At 38.6% G+C, this 23295-nt stretch overlaps 1 long non-coding RNA gene across 2 annotated transcripts in view; it reads right to left on the bottom strand.

The window, feature by feature from the left end:
* The window catches only part of LOC128773517 (uncharacterized), a 241260-nt gene that overhangs the window by 117251 nt on the left and 100714 nt on the right, over positions 1 to 23295 (bottom strand). The window lies entirely within an intron of this gene.

Below are 23295 nucleotides of genomic sequence, written 5' to 3'. Positions count from 1 at the left end.
AAAGATGCAAAATCAAAGAAAACATAAGTGAATGTCTGGCTGGAAATATGAAGGGTATTTTCAGAGAAACTGGGTCAGGATTAGTTATTAGAAATTTGTACCAAAATAATATTAGGATGGTGTTATTTAGTTGTGATACTATATACTGAGCTATCAATATGAGCTACCCATATGAGCTACCAAATTTTTATTAACATACAAATATTTTGGTTTACAATTCAGTTATAGTGATATCTGTCCAATGGAGCAATTTCAGTAAGCTAGTCTCAGGAAAACAAGAGACGTACAACTTGTTACAAGTAGAAAGAAAGAAAGACAGAGTAGGGAGGGAGAGAGGAAGGAAGGATGGGGAGAAAGGAGGGAAGGAAGGAAGACTGAGGGAGAGAAAGAAGGAGAGAGAAAGAAGCTATAATGTGCAGCACTAAACCAACGCAAATGAAAAATGGAGTGTTTTCTAGAATGTGGAAGAAGTTTTCCTCCTGAGAACATAATGCTCAGGACAAGAAACAGTTCTATTCAAATGGCAGCACAGTGGTAAAGGGCAAGTGCACAAAATGTATGATAGTTTTGGATGCACTTTAATTCCTTCAAGTGTGCCACCAAATATTCTAGTATTCGAAAGGGTGCCATTAATGAAAAAGGGCACATAGATATAAATCAAAGAAAATGAGAACAAGAATCAATTCAAGTGAAAAATACTTTTTGAACAAAAGCAACAGTATTATTTTAAGTATTTAATGATTCTCTTTACCCTAATCACTCATTTTTATCCATTGTATTGGGAACCCAAAGACTCTAACTCATCCAGTTTGCAAACCAGATATAAACAAATGCTACCTTTAAAATGCATTTCTAAAAGGATCCCTCCAAAGACTGGGGGAGCATGAGATGAAAGCTCATGAGAGTTAACAGTGCCCCTTCAGAGCAGCCTCATGTTGCTGCAACAAAAGTGGTCAGTGACAAGTTCCCCAAACAGCTGCTGGAGCCTGATTCCAATTCAGGAGATTCTACCAATTGCATGAAAGCTTATCAGAGAGGTCAGAAAGCATATTCAATCAAGTGAATTTCCCTTTCTTTTTCTATCATTTAAGGAAAAACCCATCCTCCCCCCCACCAATGAAAACCCCCTATGTAATCCCAAGTAAATAGGAGTCCAATTCAGGCTTTGCATCTACTTTGTTGGTGCATAATTCCCAGCTTTGATAAAATATTTGAGATGCATACATCTACACTTACACTGCACACACACACTCACCCTAAATGACTATTGCTTGCTTGAGATACACATAATCAATTCTTTTTTGGGGGTAAACTCCTGTGTCCATTTATAGGAAAGAAGAATCACAACTTAGACTTTTCTCACTTTGAGCTTAAGTTTTCTTGTTGTCTTTATCTGAATTAATATTTCCTCCCCGCTTGATCTCTGCCTTCTCATGTCCTTTTTTTTTTTCTTCAAGTCAAGCCCAAATCCTGTGGCTTTCCTTTGGTCATCCACAATTAGAAAGGAACCTCTCATCTTTAGAAATGTCACAGTACATTTAGTCTGTATAATTTATACATATCACAATATAGCACACTATTTATTGCCTTGTATCGATCATTAGTTTTAAAAATATAGATATTTTCTGTACAACTAGATTGTAAACTCCTAAAGGCAGGGCTAGGCCATATACTGCAGTTCTAAGAGAAAGGGACCCACATATTCTACTAACTATGCACCCTGAATAAATGCCCAAACCTCAGTATTCTCATCTGTAGCTGGGAATAATAGAAGGGTATGTCTCATCAAGTTGTTCTGAGAATTAAATAAGGTAATGCATGTGGCATAGTGCCTTGCATATAGGAAAGTGTTCAATAAAAGTTACCTGTCATCCTTGTTGTTAGTTATTGTCTGTTTGCTCCTCAGGGCCACTCTCTGAGTGCCTTGCACACCACACATATTCAATGCTGGTATTTTTGATTGCCTGATGAGTGGGTATCTATGGCTTTGGCCACGCAATACCTATTTCTCACTCAGTTAATGGTTCCCTAATTTCTCTCTGCCATTCCTCACTCATTAGTTCTTCCTACATACAGCCTTACCTCACGCAGACTTCCCGTGGCCTAGTGTAAGCCCATCATTCCACCAGACAGAGGAAGGTCCGTGATGCCCAGGGGTTGCCTAACAACCAAACTTCCTTTCAATTATTCTTATCTGGGAGTCATTCTGGGAAACCATTTAAGCATATCAAAGAATCACAGTCTTTTCCTAGATTTCACAAACCCCAAGGTACTGAGAGAACACCCTGATAATTAGCCATCCCAGAAGCCCTCAGGTCTAGGAAAGCTCAGACAGCTCTACGAACTTGTCCAGTTGGCCCTCCTATTTGTGGGCCTCACCATTTCACAGTCACTGGAGGTTCATCATTAATCATTCCAAGAGGGTGCCTCGCACATGTTGTTTGAAGGGTAGTAGGAGTTCCATTTGAACTCCAAAAGTGAATTCATCTGAGAATTTGGGCATGTGCAGGTATGTTTAAGAAATGGTGGTATGAGTTTCTTTCTGGTATATGTATTTACCTGAAGAATCAGGTCCTCCCGGGAAAGTGGAGATGTTTGTGCCAGAGCAGTGAACCACATCAAAAGAAGGGCTCCTCTGCCAAGATGAATGACTGAACCCCAGCACTCTGTGGCTACTATCCCACATGGGTTCCAGTCACATGGGTTTTTATTTTTGTAGTTCTGTGAATAAATCTTGCTTTCCCCTATTTGTCCTCCATGGATTAGATGAAATGTGACTTCCTTGGAATCCTGGGCTGGGATGCCTACAAAAGGAGGGGGGACGAATACAAAGAACGCTGCACAGAACCTCCCTGAGTTACTCAGCGTTCAAGAAGTCAGCAGCAGTGGTAACAACTGTCCTTATCCTGAATGACACTGCCCTTGGAAAAGGGTACAGGGAATCTTGGCGCAGGCGTTGTTTGGCATCAGGTGTCATGGGGGGTGCCTTCAGGAGGTGAGGCCGTCCTGCCCTGGGGCTTCTGGTGTGTACAGTGGTCCTTAGACATCAGACACGAGGACAGTGGATGCCTTCTTCAGTGGCCATAAAGGCTGTTATCTCGACAGGTGCCAGTGACTGTCACCCTTTCAGCAGAGGCAGGAGAGGTGAGAAACAGGAGTGGAGGACAGGAAAATGAAAACACCTTACCCTCGAGAGAACTAGTGCAAAAAGCCAAAAATTGGGTGCTCCCTGGAAATTCCCAGCACCAGACTTGGGAGGAAGCCTGACTTTCTCATAAAGCATGTAGGGAAGGGAGCCAGGAGAACAGCTTTTGGTGATTCTTGCTGTGATTCTGGTCTTCCTCCGGACAGTCAAGTTCTGTGAGGCCTAGAGTTACATACGCCTGGAAGGGCAACATGCTCCGAAATGTGTGAAGATATGGCTCTGCTGGCCCCGAAGTGAAAACATTAATTTTGAATTAAAAAAAAAAAAAAAGTGTTTTTTTTTTCTTTCCTTTTTCAAACCTGACATCCGTTTCAATGTTAACAACCTAAAGCCTTTCAAAACATGGTGTGAGGACTTAATGCTGTCTTTTGTAATTGCTGAAACTTTTATTGAAGATGTTTGGTCCTAAGCCCTGAAGATCAGGCATACAAAAGTGAGCGGTGCATTTAAAAGGCAAATGACCCCGTGAAATGTCAGGCCCGGGAACAATTTTGGAGCTGCAGTTGGTGAAAACTGACAAAAATGAGTACTACATGTAAGCAGTAAAACTTCTCACCAAGTCCTCAAAACTTTATACATGATTTTTGGAGCCTCAGATTTAGTTGTTTGTCTCTCAGATCAAAGCCATGGGTCTATTAAGAGAAATCTATGTCTATTTTTATGGCATGACTTCTGTTTACAGGAGCATAGTATAGAAGTGGTCTGTATACAGCCTTGGTCGTAAGTGCTATAAAGAGTAGCTGGGATTTGTGAGGGTTAGTATTATCAGGATAGACTCTCTAGCATCTTTTCTCACACACCTCATTTCTGCAAGGGACCACTATTGGTTATTCCTAGCAAACACCCATAGGGCACTAAGGTTGAGAACGCTTCTGGCCCATTGGTGTTCATAGTTCAAAACAGAAAATTCAGACTTTGGGTCCTGGATCTTTGTCCCCAACAAGAATGTTAACCTGTCGATGCTTCTGATGAAGATGGAGTAAAAGTGACCACATTTAACCTCTGCCTGAATAAAACTAAAAATACCAGATGATAATAATAATAATAATGATTTTCTAGGGGCACCTGGGTGGCTCAGTCGGTTAAGCATCTGACTTCGGCTCAGGTCATGATCTCGTGGTTCGTGAGTTCGAGCCCCACGTCGGGTTCTGTGCTGACAGTTCAGAGCCTGGAACCTGCTTCAGGTTCTGTGTCTCCCTCTCTCTCTGACCCTCCCCCAACTCGCACTGTCTCTGTCTCTCTCAAAAATAAATAAACATTAATTTTTTTTTTAAATAATGATTTTCTAGACATTAGCTATCGGGCAATGGGCAGTGATCCCTAAGCAATGGGAATAATGAGATGAGCCTACAACTGCCACTAACATAGGCTTTGAGAGGGTATTCAGTTGTTGGTAGAGGGAGGGGGGCACCCAGGCAGAGTCCAGCCAAATCCAAGGTTGAGGATACAGAGATACAGAGCCGGGTATGGGGAGACACAGGCAGTGAGAGCCCCCAGGACACCGTTCCAGACAAGAGAGAGCTGCCAGAGGAAGACTCTTGGAGATCTGCAGAGCGGCTCTTGAGTATTTAGCAGAGTACTTACGAGCACAGGCCTGTGATGAAACTGAGGCCAGGGAAAGAAGCAATCAAAAGGATTAGAGAAAACACTGCCAGGTGCCCATACAGCGCTGGGAGAGTATCTGCTCCCACCAAGACTGAAAACCTCATAATTCACAGACCATTGTGAGGAGTGCACAGAAGTCTCTTGCCTCACTAGTGGGAGATAACCAGCCCTAGCCTAAACACTGCTCTGGACTCACTTAAAAATCTTAGAAGTAAGACCTTTCACAATTTCAAATTTCCAGGTAATTTAGTTGTGTCCCAGAAGAAAAGAGAAAAATGCTTATGGGACCACAAAAGTAACGAGCAACCAACAGGGTAAAAGATTACCAGATATGCAAAGTATCAGGAAAATGCTACCTTGATGCACAATGAAATCAATAAATTAAAACTAATCCCAAATAGACACAGATGTTAGTATCAGAAGACAAGGACATCAAACAGTTATTATGACTGTATTCTATACGTTCGTGGAGTTCAGAAGAGGCATGGAGGGTAAAAAGACCAAAGACTCCTAGAGGTGAAACAAATCTAGATGGGCTTAACAGCGTATTAGTCATTGCAGAAGACAAGATTAGTGAATTTGAAGGTGTAGCAATAAAAACCATTCAAAATAAAAGAGAAAAAAATTTAAAGCATCAGTAAGCTGAGGGACAACTTCTAGTTACCTTACATTGAAATCCTATAAAGAGAGAAAAGGGATGGGGCAAAAGAAGTTAGAAATAATGGATGAAATTTTTCTAAATTTAATGAAAACCAGAGAACACAAATCCAAGAATTTCAATGAACCCAAGTATAAGAAATATGAAGAAAACTACTCCAAAGTACATCATAACCAAACTCCTTAAAATCAATGATAAAAAGATAATAGTAAAAGCAGCCAGAAGAAAAAAAAAAAAAAACATATTCCACACCAGGGAACAAAGATGAGAATTCTATCAGATTTCTCCTTAGAAACAAAGTAAAGGGGAAACCGGTGGGGTCTTTAAAGAACTGACAGGAAAATGCCCCATAAACCCAGAATTCTATACCTAGGGAAAAATACTTTCCAAAAATGAAGGTGAGACAAATATTTTTTTCAGATGCAAAAGACCTGAAAAACTCAGGACTAGCAGTTCGACATTGTAAGAAATGTTAAAGAAAGCCCATTGGGAAAAAGGAAAATAATATTAAATTAAAAAGAAAAGCTTGCATACGAAAGGAATGGAAAGCACTGGAAATGGCAACACACGAGTACGTATGTAAGAGTCTTGTTTCTTACTGATTAAATCTTTTTAAAAGACAACTGTTTCAACAATAATAATAGCAATGTGGTGTGGGGCATAAAACAAATGCATAAGAAATATGTATGACATCTGTGGCATAAGGACTGAGGGGGGCTCTGAAAGTATACTCTTGTAAGATTCTTATATTCTACAGGAAGTGGTATTGTAGCACCTTATGTAGAATATAATAAGTTAAAAGATGTGTACCATAAGTCCTAAAGAAAGCATATACACAAAAGAGTTATAGCTAGTAAGCCAGCAAAAGAAGTAAAAATGGAATCATAATAATAAGTAACCTAGAAGAAAGCAAAAGAGGGAGAAAAAAGTGAATAAAGAACAGATGAGACAAGCAGAAAACAAATGGAAAGATGATAGACTTAACTCTAACCATATCAACAATCACATTGACTGAAAATGATTTGAATGCTCCAATTAAAAGGCACAGATTGTCAAATTTAATTAAAAAAAGAAAAACTATGTGTCATTTATAAGAATCACAATTTAAATATAAAGAAACAAATACTTTAAAAGTAAAAGGATGGAAGAAGATATCCCATTCTAATGCTAATTAAAAGAAAGCTGGAGTGACTATGTTAATATCAAACAAAGCAGATGCCAGGGCAAAGAATATATCAGCAAGGGTAAAGAATGTCATATCATAATGATAAAAGACTCAGTTCATGAAGAGGACATAAAAATCTTAAATGTTCAGGCATCTAATAATAGAACTTCCAAACACACGAAGCAAAAAACTGAGGACTCCTTGGAGAAACAGACAAATACATAAGTACAATCTATGATTTCAATATTGCTTTCTCAATAATTGATAGAACAAGCAAACAGAAAATCAGTAAGGACACAGAGACCTTACTACAATAGTATCAACCAAATTGACCTAATTGAGATATATATGTATATACACTCCACCCTATAAACATTAGAATACCCATTCTAATACATACCAAGATGAACCATATTCCAGGCCACAAAACATGTCTCAGTAAATGTAAAAGGATTCAAGTCTTGCAAAATATGTTTTCTAATCATGAGAAAATTAAATAGGAAATCAAAACAAAAATTTTTCTGAAAAGTTCCCTTACATTTGGAAACTTTAACACATTTCTAAATAAACCATAGATCAAAGAGGAAATCAAAAGAAAAACTAGAAAGTAATTTGAACTTAATGAAAATGGAAACACCACGTATCATTAATTTGTGTGCCCAGTAAAGCAGTACTGGGGTGGGAGGTGGGTATTAATATCATGAAATGTCTGCATTAGAAAAGACGAAAGATCTTAAATTAATAAACTCGCTGTCCACTATGAGAAATAAAAATACCACCACACACATAAAAATAGGATAAATTTAAAAAGTAAGCCAAAGGAGCGAAATAATAAATATCAGAACAGAAATCAATGAAATGGAAAACAGAAAAATAGGAGAGGAAAATCAATGAAACAAAAACAGGTCCTTTGAAAAAAATCAATAAAATTGGGACACTTCCGGCCAGACTAGTTAGTAAAAAACAGGGAGAAAAGGCATAAATTACCAATTTTAGGAAAGGGAGAGGCGGTGTCATTAAAACTTTCCATATATTAAAAGGATATGGGATGGGGCGCCTGGGTGGCGCAGTCGGTTAAGCGTCCGACTTCAGCCAGGTCACGATCTCGCGGTCCGTGAGTTTGAGCCCCGCGTCAGGCTCTGGGCTGATGGCTCGGAGCCTGGAGCCTGTTTCCGATTCTGTGTCTCCCTCTCTCTCTGCCCCTCCCCCGTTCATGCTCTGTCTCTCTCTGTCCCAAAAATAAATAAAAAACGTTGAAAAAAAAATTTAAAAAAATAAAAATAAAAATAAAAGGATATGGGAATATTATATCAACTTTATGTCAATAAATTCAACAACTTATACAAACAGGAAAGTTCCTTAAAGAAACAAACTACCAGAACTCACTCAAGAAGAAAAAGATAATGTGAATAAGTCTATGCATATTTTAAAATAGTATTTTTAAGTTTTAAGCTTTACCGCAAAGAAAATTCCAAGACAAAATGACTTCACTGTTGAATTCCAAACATGTAAGAAAATAATACCAATTTCACACAAATTCATCCATAAAATTGAAATGGAGGAATCATTTCCCATCTCATTTTATCACCCCAATAATAGAACAAAAGATAGATATTATAAGAAAACTACAGATCCATGTTCCTCATGAACACGATATAATTTGTTTTAATTAGCAAATGGAATTTGCTGGAAAGATTTTGCTTGATGAACAAAATAAATCAAAGCTAGTAAAACCACACAGAGTAAGGTCTATGATGGTATCACGTTGTCAACTCCTCCAGTAAAATAGCATTTTATATAACTAAGTTTCTCATTTCCACAAAGTCAAAAAAGCAGTAATTCTCTTCATTCACTAAAGTGACCATGCTTTGGATATTGAGGAGGGATAAAGTAGTGGTTAGAACACAGATTCTGAAGTCAGACTGCCGGGGATTAAATTTCAGCTCCACTTCTTACTACCTTTATAACTTGTGAACATCGCTTAACTTCTCTACACATCAATTTCATCTGTCTTAAAATGGAGATGATCTATCTCTTTCTCATAGGGATGTTGTGAGAAAGAAATGATTTAATCCTTATAAAATGTAGAGAACAGTGGAGTGCAGCATGGAGAACACAGTAAGGCTCGCAAAGGCTAGCAAGGAACAGTGGCAGAAGTAGGAGTGACTGTGTCATAGGAATAGCCATGAATGACAGACATTGAACAGAGTTTGGAAGAATTTTACACTTGGTGTTACGCCAGGAAGACATTGAGGGACAAGCACACTACTAACAGGCAACAGTGTAAACAAGCACTTAGCCAAAAGGTTATTGGTATTTTCCATAAACTGTGATTAAGATAATACATGTTGAGGGGCACCTGGGTGGCTCAGTCGGTTAAGCGTCCGACTTCGGCTCAGGTCATGATCTCACAGTCCATGAGTTCAAGCCCCATGTCAGGATCTGTGCTGACAGCTTGGAGCTTGGAGCCTGCTTTGGACTGTGTGTCTCCTTCTCTCTCTGTCCCTCCTCCAGTCATGCGTGCGTTCTCTCTCTCTCTCTCTCTCTCTCTCAAAAATAAATAAACATTAAAAATTTTTTTTAAAAAAGATAATGCATGTCGAGGGCAGAATATATTTTTAGGACATGTGGGGAAGGGGAAAAAGAGGAAGCGGTAAACAAGATAGGAGTTAAAAGCTGGAAATTGAGACCAGATCATGAAAAGCCTCCTGTGCCATGCAAAAGCAGTGCAATTGGATCCCGGTGAAGACAGAAAACCATTGAAGAATTTAACACGAGAGCATCATAGGCAGGTAAAATGGATCCAGGAGAAGAAAGCAGAAGTCAGGAAAACTTGCTATGATGCTGTATAAGTTTCCTTTTGCTGTTTGTAACAAACTGCCACAAATTTAGTGGCTTAAGACAACACAAATTTATTTTCTTTGAGTCCTTGTGTTAGAAGTCTGGCACCAGTCTCACTGGGCTGAAATCAGGTGGTTGGTGGGATTTCCTTCCTGCTGGAGGCTGTGGAGTAAATTCACTTCCTTGTCTTTTCTAGCTTCCAGAGGCCACCTGCTTTCCTTGGTTTGTGGTCCCTTCCTCCATCTTCAAAGCCAGTAATGAGACCCTCTCATCACACATCACTCTGGCCTGTTATGCTACCTCTTCCACTTTTAAAGACCCCCGAAATTCAATTGGACTCACTCCTGTAATCCAGGATAATCTCCCTATTTTAAGGTTACCTGATTAGCAACTTTAATTACATAGGCAACCTTAATTTCCCCTTGCCATGTAATGTAACATAATCACAGGGTTTGGTGACTAGGACACGGACAGCTTCAGGAAGCCATTATGCTTCCTACTACAGAAGTTATTACAAAATCTCAGGTAAGACAGGGTATGGGTTTGAACAAAGGTGGTGGTAATAGAAACAGATGGGAAGGAATACATTAAAGAGTGTCTTTAGATGCATAAGTAAAAGAATACATACATTCATTTGGGTGGGTCTGGAGGGTACAGAGGACATGAGGGAGAATGGGAGATTACAGATGTCTCCTAGTTTATTAAGTTTAAAAAACTGGTGAAAGACGATGTCATTAATTACTGTGAATACAGTTTCCACTGTGTGATTTATAAAGTCCTCATAGAATGTTAGGAGTGAGATGCCCACAAGGTTGCTGGAAATTGGGTCTGTAATTCAGGAAAGCAGTAATACAGCTGACCAAAATCTGAGCATTGGGCATGTAATATTGGCATGAAGTCTCAGAATAGCTGCTATAAATTACCAAGCATCCTAAAGACATAACACGCACATACTCACACTCGATATTCAGTAGCTTTCATTGGTACTAACTGGTACTTAACATGACAAAGTTAAGATCTATCTTAAGAACAAAATGTAAATGATCTACTGTATCTGCAACTGAATCTTGACAAGGAACACATAAAAGGAGCAAAGACTTACGAATATAATGGTGAACGCTTATAGAGGTGGCATTTCCTAGCCCCCAAAATGTGGAAATGCCAGCTGGTAAGGAAATGTTCTACTCAAAGAAGCGAAGAATTGTGACATGGGCTGCAGCCCGTGACTGTCCAGCCCCAGATTCTCATGTTTTGTCTCTCACAGGAACACCAGGAGACTATATTATTTTTCCCACTGCAAACCATGTTTCTATTTAAGATTTGGGCATTTCCCCATTTTGTGAGAGGCTTCAGCTCTATCTGTCTTTAAAAGGCACTGTTGTATATGGGAAATCTCTGCAAGTTCCCATTGGTTTTAATGTGAACCTAAAACTGCTCTAAAAAAAATAAAGTCTTTAAAAAAGTTAGTATCTAAAGCATGATAACATCCTGCTTCAGGATATTGCTCCCAAAGCCCAGGGATTTTCAAAATAAATAATTTATTTTATTCGTTAAGAAAATAGAAGTGGTATGATAATATACTAACAAATAAGGGTGATCTTTTAGAATCCTCTCTAATAGAAAAGATCTGAAGTGTTGTATAGATCTGTTAATTCACAGCAATGCAAACGGTGCGCAGTATAAACCATGAGTAATAAAACATCCTGTAACAAAAACTTAGAATTCCATGTAAATGGCTGCGGGGTGGTTGGGAAGGCAGGGTGGAAATGTCCATTTAAATATAGGACCTTGATTAATTTTCTTCTGTAGTGAAACCATAATAACCAAAAATAAGCTCACTGATGTAGCTGTAGTGACATATGAGTTGGAACGCATGGCGTGTACAAAGGTGAGTAATAAAAGTGAAGCAAACGAGCAAAAATATATCAAAAATGACTAAAATTATGTGTTTTCATTGTTAAGAAGTGTAGTGAAATTCTCATCTGGTGAATTCCAATTCAGCATTTACTTGATATATCTTTTATAATTTTCACTCTAATTATAATGAAAATCATTTTTCAATGTAATTTTGTAATAAAAATGTTTCTTTATTTCTCATTACATAAGAACACGATCTTGTACAGTTACTGAGCAGACTTACAATATGCACACTGTATCTTCCCTTTCTTACCATTTAATCTCTTCATAGTCTACAGATGTCAAGAGGTTCAGATTAAGCTTGTTAAAGATCTGCTTCACTCGAACTCACTGATGATTATTTATTTAGCAGTTTTATGTAACCCTGTCATTGATAAGCACTCTATTAATTTGCCGAGGGACAAATCAACACTAGTTATTTTTCTACTGGCTATTAGACTCGGTGCTGCTGTTTGTTACAAACCACTTGCCAGTTAATTATAAATTATGGGTCCTCTTTGCCTATATTAATTGATATCTCCTCTGCCTTTGTAATACTAGACAAATAAATTGAAGGCAAGATTTATTAAGCAGTGTATGTCTTGTGTCTCTTGATTAGTATTCTTTACTTTTTTAACATTTATACTTGTTTATACAGATTTGACACACCAATGCATTAGAGAAATGATCTTTGGGGTGTTTTGTACTAAAGAGAGAAAAAAGATTTAATGGGCTTCCTACAAATTTATTTCAAGTGGCCCACGACTCATTGTATACAATTCCTAAAATGCCTTTTGACTTTGTGCTATAGACTAGTGATGGCAGCTTCCCAAATATGCAAAAGATAATATACAAATAGTTGTAACCCTATGTATGTTATTTGCTATAAGGTAAACAAATATGTAATATATGTAACTTAAAATCTATATCACTTTACACATGCAATAACCAATGTCTTTTTCCTTCACTTTACTGCCTACATATATGCATTCTATTACACATGCTTTTGCATATACGTGGAGACCTTTTAAATTCTTCTCATTTAAACAATCTGTAGGTGTAATACATAGTGACAAAACAATAAACTATAGCCAGTTTTAATTTTCAGAAGCATGAATTATGGATGGCACTTGCCACAGGACATGCACCTTTCCATTTGCAGCTCACAGAGGAGCCGGAGTCAGAATTTAGGCCAGGTAAGGAGGAAAAAAAAAAACATTATACAAAAGAAAGTCTTAATTCGTTTGCTCCCTGGACAGTATCAAACATTGAAGAATTGCAAATTTAATGGGAAGGATTACCCCAGAGGGTCATTGGACTATATTCTGATTTCAAAGGGCTTCAGAACTTAGCTATCTGCCGAAAGATCTGGGTCTCTGAAATCCTAATTTTATATATAGTTTTTCCACTTAATTGACAATTTTGACCCAAGTTACGTTTGCAATATCTAGAATTCCTAATAATTCCCCATCTGACATAAATCTAGCAAATGGACAGTGAGCCCACTGGGGTAGGTGGGTTGTTTTTCCATCAGTTCTCATGGGAAAGAAGAGATATATTGGTCAAGCAGATCTGTTCCTATTTTCAACTCACACATAATTGAATCCCTTCCCAACATTTTCATGTTTGAAGATTTAAAGACTCCCCAATTAGAATTTAGAAGAAGCCTTTAGAGTAAAATTAGCTAGCTCATTCAGAAAACATGCACTCTGCTAATGTGCTGTGAAACTGACCTTGAGCCACTTTTTAATAATGAGATTTCAAGAATCATCTTCTCCTACATAGCATGCTACCTTTTGTTAGCTGTTTCTGGGCACACCTCCCAATGGATGTCATGAGTGATAGAATTTCCTGATAGCCTTGATTCATTTGATTATGCAGAAAATATGCTATTAATCACCCCTCAACAATTTATTATTTTGTCTGTATATCCTCCATGTTACCCTTCCTACCATTTACCATCTCACTGCTCAAAATCTCTGTCCCCCACAGTCAAACAAGATCTGCGAGAATTAGATTTAAGTTATTAGTTACAACTTGAAATTACTTTGATTAGCAGTGGATTGGGGTTGACACTAACCTCTCAAATAAATCATTTTTGATTATTCACATTTCACATATTCACATCACTTTTGAACCCAATTACATGGTTAATCCATTGTTTGCCAAACTACAGTGCACTTTTTTTTTTTTTTTAATGCTTCATACTACATACCCTAACCCAGTGGCTCTCAACTGGGACAAATTTATTCCCCTGTGAACATTTGGCAATGTCTAGAGACACCTATGGCTGTCCAATATGGGGGAAGGAAAGGGACTGCCACTGGCATGTAATGGGTAGCAGACAGAGATAATATCAGACATTCTACAATGCAAGAATAGCCTCCAAAACAAAGAAGTACTGGTCCCAAATGCCAATAGTGATAAGGCTAAGAAACCCTACTCTGACTCCTCAAAATAAACCCTACCCTACTTTCTTAAAGGGGCATTAATAACTAGAGCAAGAGTTTGGGGGAAGAAAGTTTAGAAATCTAATACGACTACATTTTCTAATTTTGGGTGACTCATAGAAGTTGCCCAATTTTCTCACTGATAAGCAGACTGACCTGATATACTCAGGCAACACTGGGTTTAAAACGTTTCCACTTGGGAATGGAAATGAATCTGTGAAGCTTGCCGTGTGTTACCTCAAGAAAATATTATCAGAAATTCATTCAAGGGGAATATTCAACTCTATTCTATTCAACTCAGATAGTTGAATTAGGAGCTCTGACCTGGTCAGTGGGAAGAGTGGAAGGTTATGAGTTATATAGACATTTGAGGCAATCTGGTCATGGGGGCAACATGCAGAAGAGGAAGCATGGGTGGATAAAAGGACATGAAGTGAATTATAGTGCACCTGGGAAAATAGGACGATTTACTAATCTGAGATAGGAATGCTTTCATTCAGCAACTGTTTACTGACATCCAGTGGGTATAAAGTACGATATACTATAACAGTTGTCTTCAAACCTTTATTTCTCCACCCCAAAAGTATTTTTAGCATATAACTATGTATAATGATATATATATATATATATATATATATATGTAATATATGTAAATTCAAATATTCAGTATTAGTAAAACATAATTTCTCATTTAAAACTATGAATAGATGCTATGATATTACCTAATGTTCTAATATCAAATATGATCTTTACACAGCCTCAACATGCACACCTCATTGTGGAGACTGATGCACGAGGACATACAAATAGAATTCTTTAAATGTGTCCCTATCAGATGAGGATCTTGAGGTTGGTGATTATGTGTTTTCTTTTTTTCCTTCGTGTTACTAGTGCTCATAACAAAACAGGGATTCGATCCCTGTTTTATTTAGTGAATAAATGGAGTTGACCTATAAAGAGCTGATCCAGTAGGATGAAATACGTTAGGTACACACATACCATGAGGCAGAATCGTAAGGGAGTAGCGACTAGGGAAAAAGCAGATTCGTCTCTGTTGGAGACTTTTCCAAGATCTACTTTGAAGCTTGGCCAGGAAACCCACAAATTTTCTTTCTATTATTATTTCCCTTTCTTAAGAGGTCCTTGGGTTAGGACCGTGTTTCCTCTTATGTAAGAGGGCTCAAATAAGCTTTATAAGACCCAATTAAGCTGATTCCACATTACATGTAAATCTAATGTCGGACCCCATTGGATTCCTAGATTCCTCCAGTATTAAAAAGAAACCATCCAGTTAGGAACCATATAAACAAACCCCTCTCTCTCCAAAATGAGTTTAATTCTTTACGTCAGGAGGGAGTCTTTGTCTCCTTTCTTCTTAAACTAGTAACTTTTCCAGTTAATCAGTAACCATGCTTGACATATCATGCCAGAATTTTGGCCATCAGTTTAGCACTTTAAGTTGTTTGGAAAAATTGTGTGTGTCCTTTGGCACTGTTTTGCTTGTTGGAGTTTATAAACAAGTGGACTAGGCTGGAAGGTGAGTATAGCCTCACTTTGGATGAGCAGGGAATTTTCTGCAGAGTGATAAAATAGTCATCACCACCCTACTTCTGCAACAAAATGATTTTACTGACTTGCTCGCTGATTTGGCTCTAAAGTGTGTTTGTAATATGGAACCTCCATATTTAGTATAAATACTCAAGGAAAGCTGAGTAACTCTTGAATTATTAGTTCTCTATTCCCTGAAAATAAGTTGGAGAAATAATCTTTTACTAACAGAGTCTTTAGCTTTCTCTTACCTTAGAGGACCAAACCACTATTTGCCATATTCCCTCTTTCCCATTTTCTTTTACACATTTGTGACATTCACTGAGCACACACTATGTTCTTTGAGATTCCGTAGATTCTGCCAACCCTGAAAACACCGTTTCCTAAAGTTGTCTGAACCCGCAAGTGTTATGCAGCCAAATGTCTTCATATAAAGTCTCCCCTTTTGTATAATTTGCTGGACAGAACTATCAATGACAGAATCGTGAATTTGTAGGATCAAAAATTAGCTGATTAAATCTGCTTATTTACTTACAAACATTAATGTGGATTGAATGCCTGGCACATTACACACTATATAATAACCTCCCAAAAGAGATACTATTATTATCTCTATCTTAAAGGTAAGGAAACTGAGAAACAAGAGATTTTAGATATCTTGCCAAGGAGCAGAATCTACATTTATACAGAGGTAAATATAATATTGAATTCATTATTACATGAAAAACCAGTCCACTTAAAAGCCACTGTACATCTGATGGGGCTTTAGAGTTTGATTGCAGAATTTTCTGAAAGGGGGTTGTTTGGGATGTAATTAACATGACAAACAAGGAAAGACACAAGTTTAGCAAAAAGAGCACTTTGAGTGGATAAATTTCTCTTTCACTTTTTTTTTTTTTTTTTTTTTTTTTTTTTACATGAGAAAGCCTGGATAAAAGGCACATAAAATAACTGCTGACTGAGTGGAGCTCTTGAGCTAAGGACTTGTGCTGTGAAAATCCTACTTTGTCTAGCAAACACCACGAAACAGGAACCTTGAAAGAGGAACGTTCATTTTTCTCACTCTCTAAACAACAACAACAATAACAACAACAACAACAACCTCAGCTCTGAACCCATGACCTCTCTGACAATGGTGAAAGTCACATGTGTCACATGTGCTAGGGAGGAATAGAGAGGCAGGGCTTCCACTCCTTGAACGGGCTCCCTCTCACTCCCAGCAGCTGAGTCTAACTAGGAAAGCTGAATGGATGCACGAACATCACTTACTAAGGCACCTTTGGGCTGGGTGGTAGGTCCAAATGGATGACCCAAATCCTCTCACATCAATCATTTCGGAACTCCTCCCATGGTGGAGGCAGGAATTTCATGTCACGGTCTCTTGACACAAAGCCAAAGAGGATACATGACTGTATGCCAATGTCATCATTTTAAATCACAATCACATTCAAGAAAAAAAAAAATCAAACATAGTGACTAGTACTACTAGGATTTGGAGGCAGCAGCAGTTGCTTTTTAAGGGGCCTACAATTTAGTGACAGAAACACCATGGGCTCTGGAGTAGTACAGAACCTTCTTCAAATGGTAACTGAAATCTACTGGCTGTGTAAGATTGGGTAATTTTACCTCTCTGAGCAACTGTTTTTCCTCTTGTAAAATAAATGCAATTCTTACCTCTTGGGATTTGAGATTAAACGAGACAACAAGGTAGCACATTAATTTGCATACAGTGAATGGTTTTTTAAAAAAGTGTGAATTTTAGTATTGCATTAGTCAAGATCCTCCAAAAAACAGATGCCGAGATGGGATTCCATGTATAAGAAATTTATGAGAGGAAATGCCTGTGCAGGAATATGGGGAGGGAGGCAGGAGAGGCTGGGAGAGCCTTCAGGCCATGATGTGAGTGACCCCAAGTGAAGGAGAGAAGGAAGACTGAGTGGAAGAATCTTAAACTGTCATGCATTTATTTCTAAGGAAAGTCTGGCAAAGTCATCATACAGTCCTTGAGCCAGATTGGCCCATCAGGGGATCCTGAACCTCCTAGGAATGGGCAGGCCTCAATAACAGTGCCGTGCTTCCTCATGGGCTAGATACCCAACATGGGAAGCACAGACTCATATGGTGATGGATCACCGATATAGCAGTCGAGGCCCTGGGTCAGTTACCTTCCTTGCAGTCATAGAGATATGCCCTCCTGGTCACCACAAGTATTATCCAATGCAGATCCCTGGGCAAACCATGTTATTGCTTCAGAAAAGGTAAAAGGGGGTGAAAAAAAAAATAGAACAATATTACATAGGGTAGTAATACCTCAGGACATTTTTAAGGTTATATATTTGTTTTAAAAATGGGACTGAAGTCACAGTATGCAAAAGGATGCCATTTCAAATTATCAGCTGATTCCTGTTGGGATTACAAGCAAGTTATGAAAACAATGTTTAAAAACTGCTTTCGGTCACATTTAAAAATTTTAAGTAAAATTAAAAACTGCTCTCAATCAATCCTTTCCTACTTATAACTGACTTTCATGAAGAACTAGATCCTAGATTTCCTTAAATTTATTATTTTTCATTCTTTCCTTTCTCTGCCTTCCTTTTTTTCCTTCAGATTACATGAATAAGTGGTTTGTAGCCTCTTTCTGGTCTTGCATCAATTTGAGAACCTGAGGAAAACCAGTGATCTTCTCTAGCATCCCCCAAATGCACATCCATTCATATAAGATAAAGGGTACAATTCCAGAGGGTGTGTGGGTCCTGTAGCACCCAGCAGAGGCAAGACTTCCCAGCACTCAAACAGTGCTTAAATTTATAAAGCTACTGACCCACGTGATTCTAAAATATCTTACAATTCTTGGACTACCTAGTTCTGTGGAATAAGATAACCAGCCAGTTATCCCTATGATGACATCTTGCTTTTTGAGTTCAAAATCTCAATGCACACAGAGGCATTGTTTGACCAAGCTATACTGAACGGGAACACCCTGTGTGGTAAACAAAGCGCTTGTCCGAGTGAGGAGTTCTTTCTTAGCCCTTCGTTTCTCCATGCAATATGTCCAAATTGGGTTGGGTCACATGCTAGGTAAATTGAATTATGCTTTAAGGTCCTTCATTTTAATATATTTTAATTTAGCATTACACTACATTTCTAGGTCTGGCACTGTAAGTGTCTGTTACCACACATTTGGCTTTTTTTTTCTTAGTTAAATGTTTATGGTGTAGACCTCCCTCCTCCTCTTGGTAGATGAACATGTTTCTTCTTGCTTTCTCATAGCTCATCAATGCATCAGCCTTTCCAGTAGTAATTATAAATTAGATGGACAAAATGAGGGGGAAAAAGGGAAGACTCTAATGAAAATTCAGCCACCACCCTGAATTCATTGAGCCTAGATTCTCAGGCAGAAACTGTGTGAAACACAACATTCATCACATAACTGGTGTTGGACCCACAAAACACCTGTGTATGAGGGGGTGAATTAATTATTTTGCGGGGAGCCAACTACTTTTCTAGCAGTGGATGCCTCCAATTACTCAGTCTCCAAAGGGCCTGCCCAGCCTTGCCACTTTAACTCTTCATTTTCTTTCTTTTGGGGGTTAGAGCCAACGCTTCAACCTGGTGCTTTTTTTCAACTAAAGAACATGGTAAATGACAGAGGTCTGGAAGAATATATTTCCTCCAAAGCTGGTGACCAATTAGTTGCTTGCCACTGACTGTCATTTCACTGCTACGAGTGCTGTGTTCTTGTAGCTTGGTGATAGACACACTGTTTATTTTCCACTTTACAGTCTTTGCCAATACTCCGAGTCCCACACAGCTGCCTTTAATGCTGCTCTTCTAGATAGCTTGTGACAGGGGAAAAGATAAAAGGTATGTGAGCGGCAAAATGGCAACCCTGAGCAAACTTATCTAGGGTGCAAAGTAAAGAGAATAGTTATTTTACTACTTCACCTCTTATTTTAATGCTTCTAAATGAAATCGAGGAAAACACCAAGTCCATGAGGTTAACACTCAAAGATACAGGTAGTGTGGCTAAAGACTGTAGGGTTATTAAGCTGTTGACAATATGAGAATCCGACACATTCGCCACTGGTTCCGTAATTGTCTTTCATCTAGGAGCAACTTCCCCTCTCCCCCTCCCCCCACCCAACTTTTATGATTCATCATATTTATTTTTTGTTTCCTCAAGCAACATCTTTTATTAGTTGCACACCCACTGCAGAAATTTAATTTCTGCGAGAGAACAACAAAGCAGTTGATTATTATTATTGAGAATCTGGTACAACATCGAGTGAAATAAAATCTATAAGGCATTAAAATGACAGATTAGGCAAGAGCTGTATTCATTTACAAGTGTTAGAACATCATGCTAATGCCTCACAAGCACAACATAAAATGAAAATCAACTCTTTCATGCTGCTTTACGAACAACACTGCGAAGCGCCCAGGAACAGAAGCCAGAGTCTCTGTTAAAGAGGCACTGTCCTTTTGTAGTGTGCTCAAAGGTTCATCCTTGACAAAACACAAATAAAAACACCCCTCTCAAATGCACAGCCAGAAGCACTCCATGGTTATCCTTTGGTCATCCCAAACTAAACACAGCTAATCCCGGTAAGATTTAAAGCATTCATATGCACCTCATTGTTTTTTCATGGAGAGTAACACTTCCCTTATTAGGCAACCTCCATTTTTTATACCCCACCTGAAAACCAAAGAGACAGCAGAGAAAAGTGGCTCCTGGAATCAGAAATTCAGGGGTATTATTCCACACAATAAAGCCCTGATAATTCATAGGTACTTTAATCACTCAGAGCCTATTAACTCTTATTTTAGACATAATATTTATGTTTTTATATCACATAACACATGAGCAGATATGTTTTATATCTGCTCGAGGGAGATAAGAAGCAAATTACAAGAGCGCTAGAGAATATCAGGCTGAAATTTCTAAAAACTAGAGTAGTTCTCCTGATAAGAGAAGGGACACAAAAAGATAATAAGACAGAATGTCTCAAATAATCTCCAAGGCCACCACCATACCTGAGGGGATCTTTACAAGAGAACAAAACAAATAAATTCTGTTGACAATATTGACAGAAATCATCCAAAGACAAGCAAATGAGTTTTATCTTTCTCTCTACTTCCTGAAAGGGAAGGATGTAAAACATTTCATAGTAAAGTCCATCAACACATTTAAATTCTAAAAAGGTACATGTTTAAGGAAGCTCAAATTTCACAGACGTAGAAGAATGTATTTTCTGACAATATTGAATAAAAACTGGGTGGCACAGGGGTGCCTGGGTGGCTCAGTCGGTCAAGCGTCCGACTTCAGCTCAGGTCATGATCTCGCGGTCTGTGAGTTCGAGCCCCGCGTCGGGCTCTGTGCTGACAGCTCAGATCCTGGAGCCCGCTTCAGATTCTGTGTCTCCCTCTCTCTCTGCCCCTCCCCAAATCACGCTCTGTCTCTCTCTCTCTCTCTCTCAAAAATAAATAAACATTTAAAAAAATTAAAAAATAACTGGGTGGCACATATATATTATACATATGAATGTGTATATTTGAGAATAAATGTATAATATGCAATGCATTTATTGAAATATATGACAGATAATGTACTTTACCATATATTATCAATTATATGTATACCCACACCTATGGCAGATGACCAAATAACATAGTTTTCATAAATGAACTCTTAGAGATTTATTTCAGATTGATCTAGTAGTTAATTCTCAGAAAGTAACATCAATATCAGAGCTCCTTTTTCCCTGAACCAGAGATGGAAAATATTAAAAAGTCTGATTTCTTGGGTTCTATCGTGGGTGTCATTTAAAGAATGAGAATCATTAAATGGACCCAGTTGAATATCTCCTTTTAATACAGTAGACAGCAGTGACTAACACAGGAGAGGTTTCTCAAACTCGCATCAACAAAATCTCAAATGTCATTTGCATGCTACACCCTCTCCCCTGGTTGCACCCATGAGATAATCTAAGGCTCTTGTGTCACACACAACTCCCAGTACATGTGATATTTCTGTCCCTTCTCCTCTGTTCCCCAAAGCATACTGGATTGTGATTCATGAAAGTGAAAGCCTCACCTGCAATAATTTATAAAAATTTAGAAAGATAAGTCAGGGGCAGACTTTCTTATTTTTGTTATTGATAACAAATTCCTGGGGCACCTTGGTGGCTCAGTTGGTTAAGTGTCTGACTTCAGCTCAGGTCATAATCTCACAGTTTGTGGGTTCAAACCCCATGTCAGGCTCTGTGCTGACAGCTCAGAGCCTGGAGCCTGCTTCAGATTCTGTATCTCCCTCTCTCTCTGACCCTCCCCAACTCGTGCTCTGTCTCTCTCTCTCTCTCAAAAATAAATAAACATTAAAAAAATTAAAAAGAAAAAACAAATTCCTCATGACATAGCTTGGGCATCAAGGTGGAAAAGAGTTGACAGAAAGGAGCGTGTAGCTGGTGGCAGGAGACCTGTCTCTCAGTACTAGCTGTGTGATCTTGAGCAACCCACTTTCACTTCTAGGGACTATAAGATCCTATAAAGGAAGGACTGTGGTAGAGTTCCAGGCTTAGATACCTCACATGGTATTACGAGAGCTAATTAAGATCATAAGATGTAAGAAGGGTACCATATAAAAGGAGAGCAGTATTAATGTCAAATAATGGACCATGATTTCCCACAGTCCTCATGTCAAATATCTTCCCTTATGTCCTGTGACTCCCAGAACTCCAACAAACCCCCCTCACTTTGGAAGAAAAGAGTAAAATAGAGAATGCCTTGCCCCTGTACATATGCGTACTTGGAATTAATGATGCAGTATATCCTACATGATAAGGCAAAGAATGAACTGGCCAAGAATCGTTAAAACATTGATTTTAGAGCCAGAATACAAGTCTGACAAACACAGGCTGAATGAAATGGCTGGGAATGTGAAGGAACACCAACATGGAAGGTACATAGAGATCTCAGGCATATGGTTGCACCTAAAAATTTAATAAAGCACCAGCCATCCCCTGAGGTGGGTAGAAGAGAGAGAAACAGAGAGAGAGCAAGAAAGAAAGGAAGAAAGTAAAAACACACATGAATTTGAGCTCTGGCCTTCTCCCCACTGACTGGCTGCTAATTTCTTGAACTTCACCCAGGCTGTGTGTCCAACAGACCACATGGTGATTGCTAAATTGCTCAATGACCACAAGCTACAACCATGGGGAAAATATTCATGAAAATTAACATCCCATTTAATACTTACCACATTCCCAGCCAACGCTTTGTGTACCAGAAAGTCCTCGAACTGGCTCCAAAACTTTTCAATTCCTGACAAATGCACTGGCCCCTCTCCAAGGAGCTGGGCAGCAATCTGTGCTTTATGCTGGTGCGTGATGGCAGTAGCTGTGCTGGTGGGAGAGCCAGGGGGTGGAGGCGTTCTTCTCAAGGAAGAAAAATCTGAAGAGCAGTGGGCTTGGGGACTCACTGAGGCACCAAGAACTCTCGCTCTTGGCATGGCGGGGGGCAGGGGTTTCAACGCGTCCAGCATTTTTAAAACGGATGGTGCAAAATGGACGGCATATGATAAAAGCTGGAACTGTGAAATAGTAACAAACAACCTGATTAATTCTCTCATGAGTTCTTCTCATTAGAGAAGAAATTTCACGTTTGTTTTTACAGTATGAGGACATCCTGGGGAGCAAAGTTTCTAAAATACGAACCCTTTCGGGTTTTCTTAAAAGATGAGCACATTAATAAAATTAGTCTCTTCCTTTTATGAGCTTATTCATATCCTCTTATTTATTGGCCTTTCCTACATTTGTCATACCACATATACTTTAATCACAACTCCATGCCAATGGCTTCAAAAATCTATCTTTACCGTATTAAAGTTCCATTGGTGTGACCCATACTTTAGCGACTCTATATCCACCTC

The sequence above is a fragment of the Panthera pardus genome, unplaced genomic scaffold (assembly GCF_024362965.1).
Source record: "Panthera pardus isolate Hobbes unplaced genomic scaffold, ASM2436296v1 HiC_scaffold_25, whole genome shotgun sequence".
Taxonomy (NCBI): domain Eukaryota; kingdom Metazoa; phylum Chordata; class Mammalia; order Carnivora; family Felidae; genus Panthera; species Panthera pardus.
Note: the sequence above shows the minus strand (reverse complement) of the source record. Positions and strands in the feature narration are given on the sequence as shown.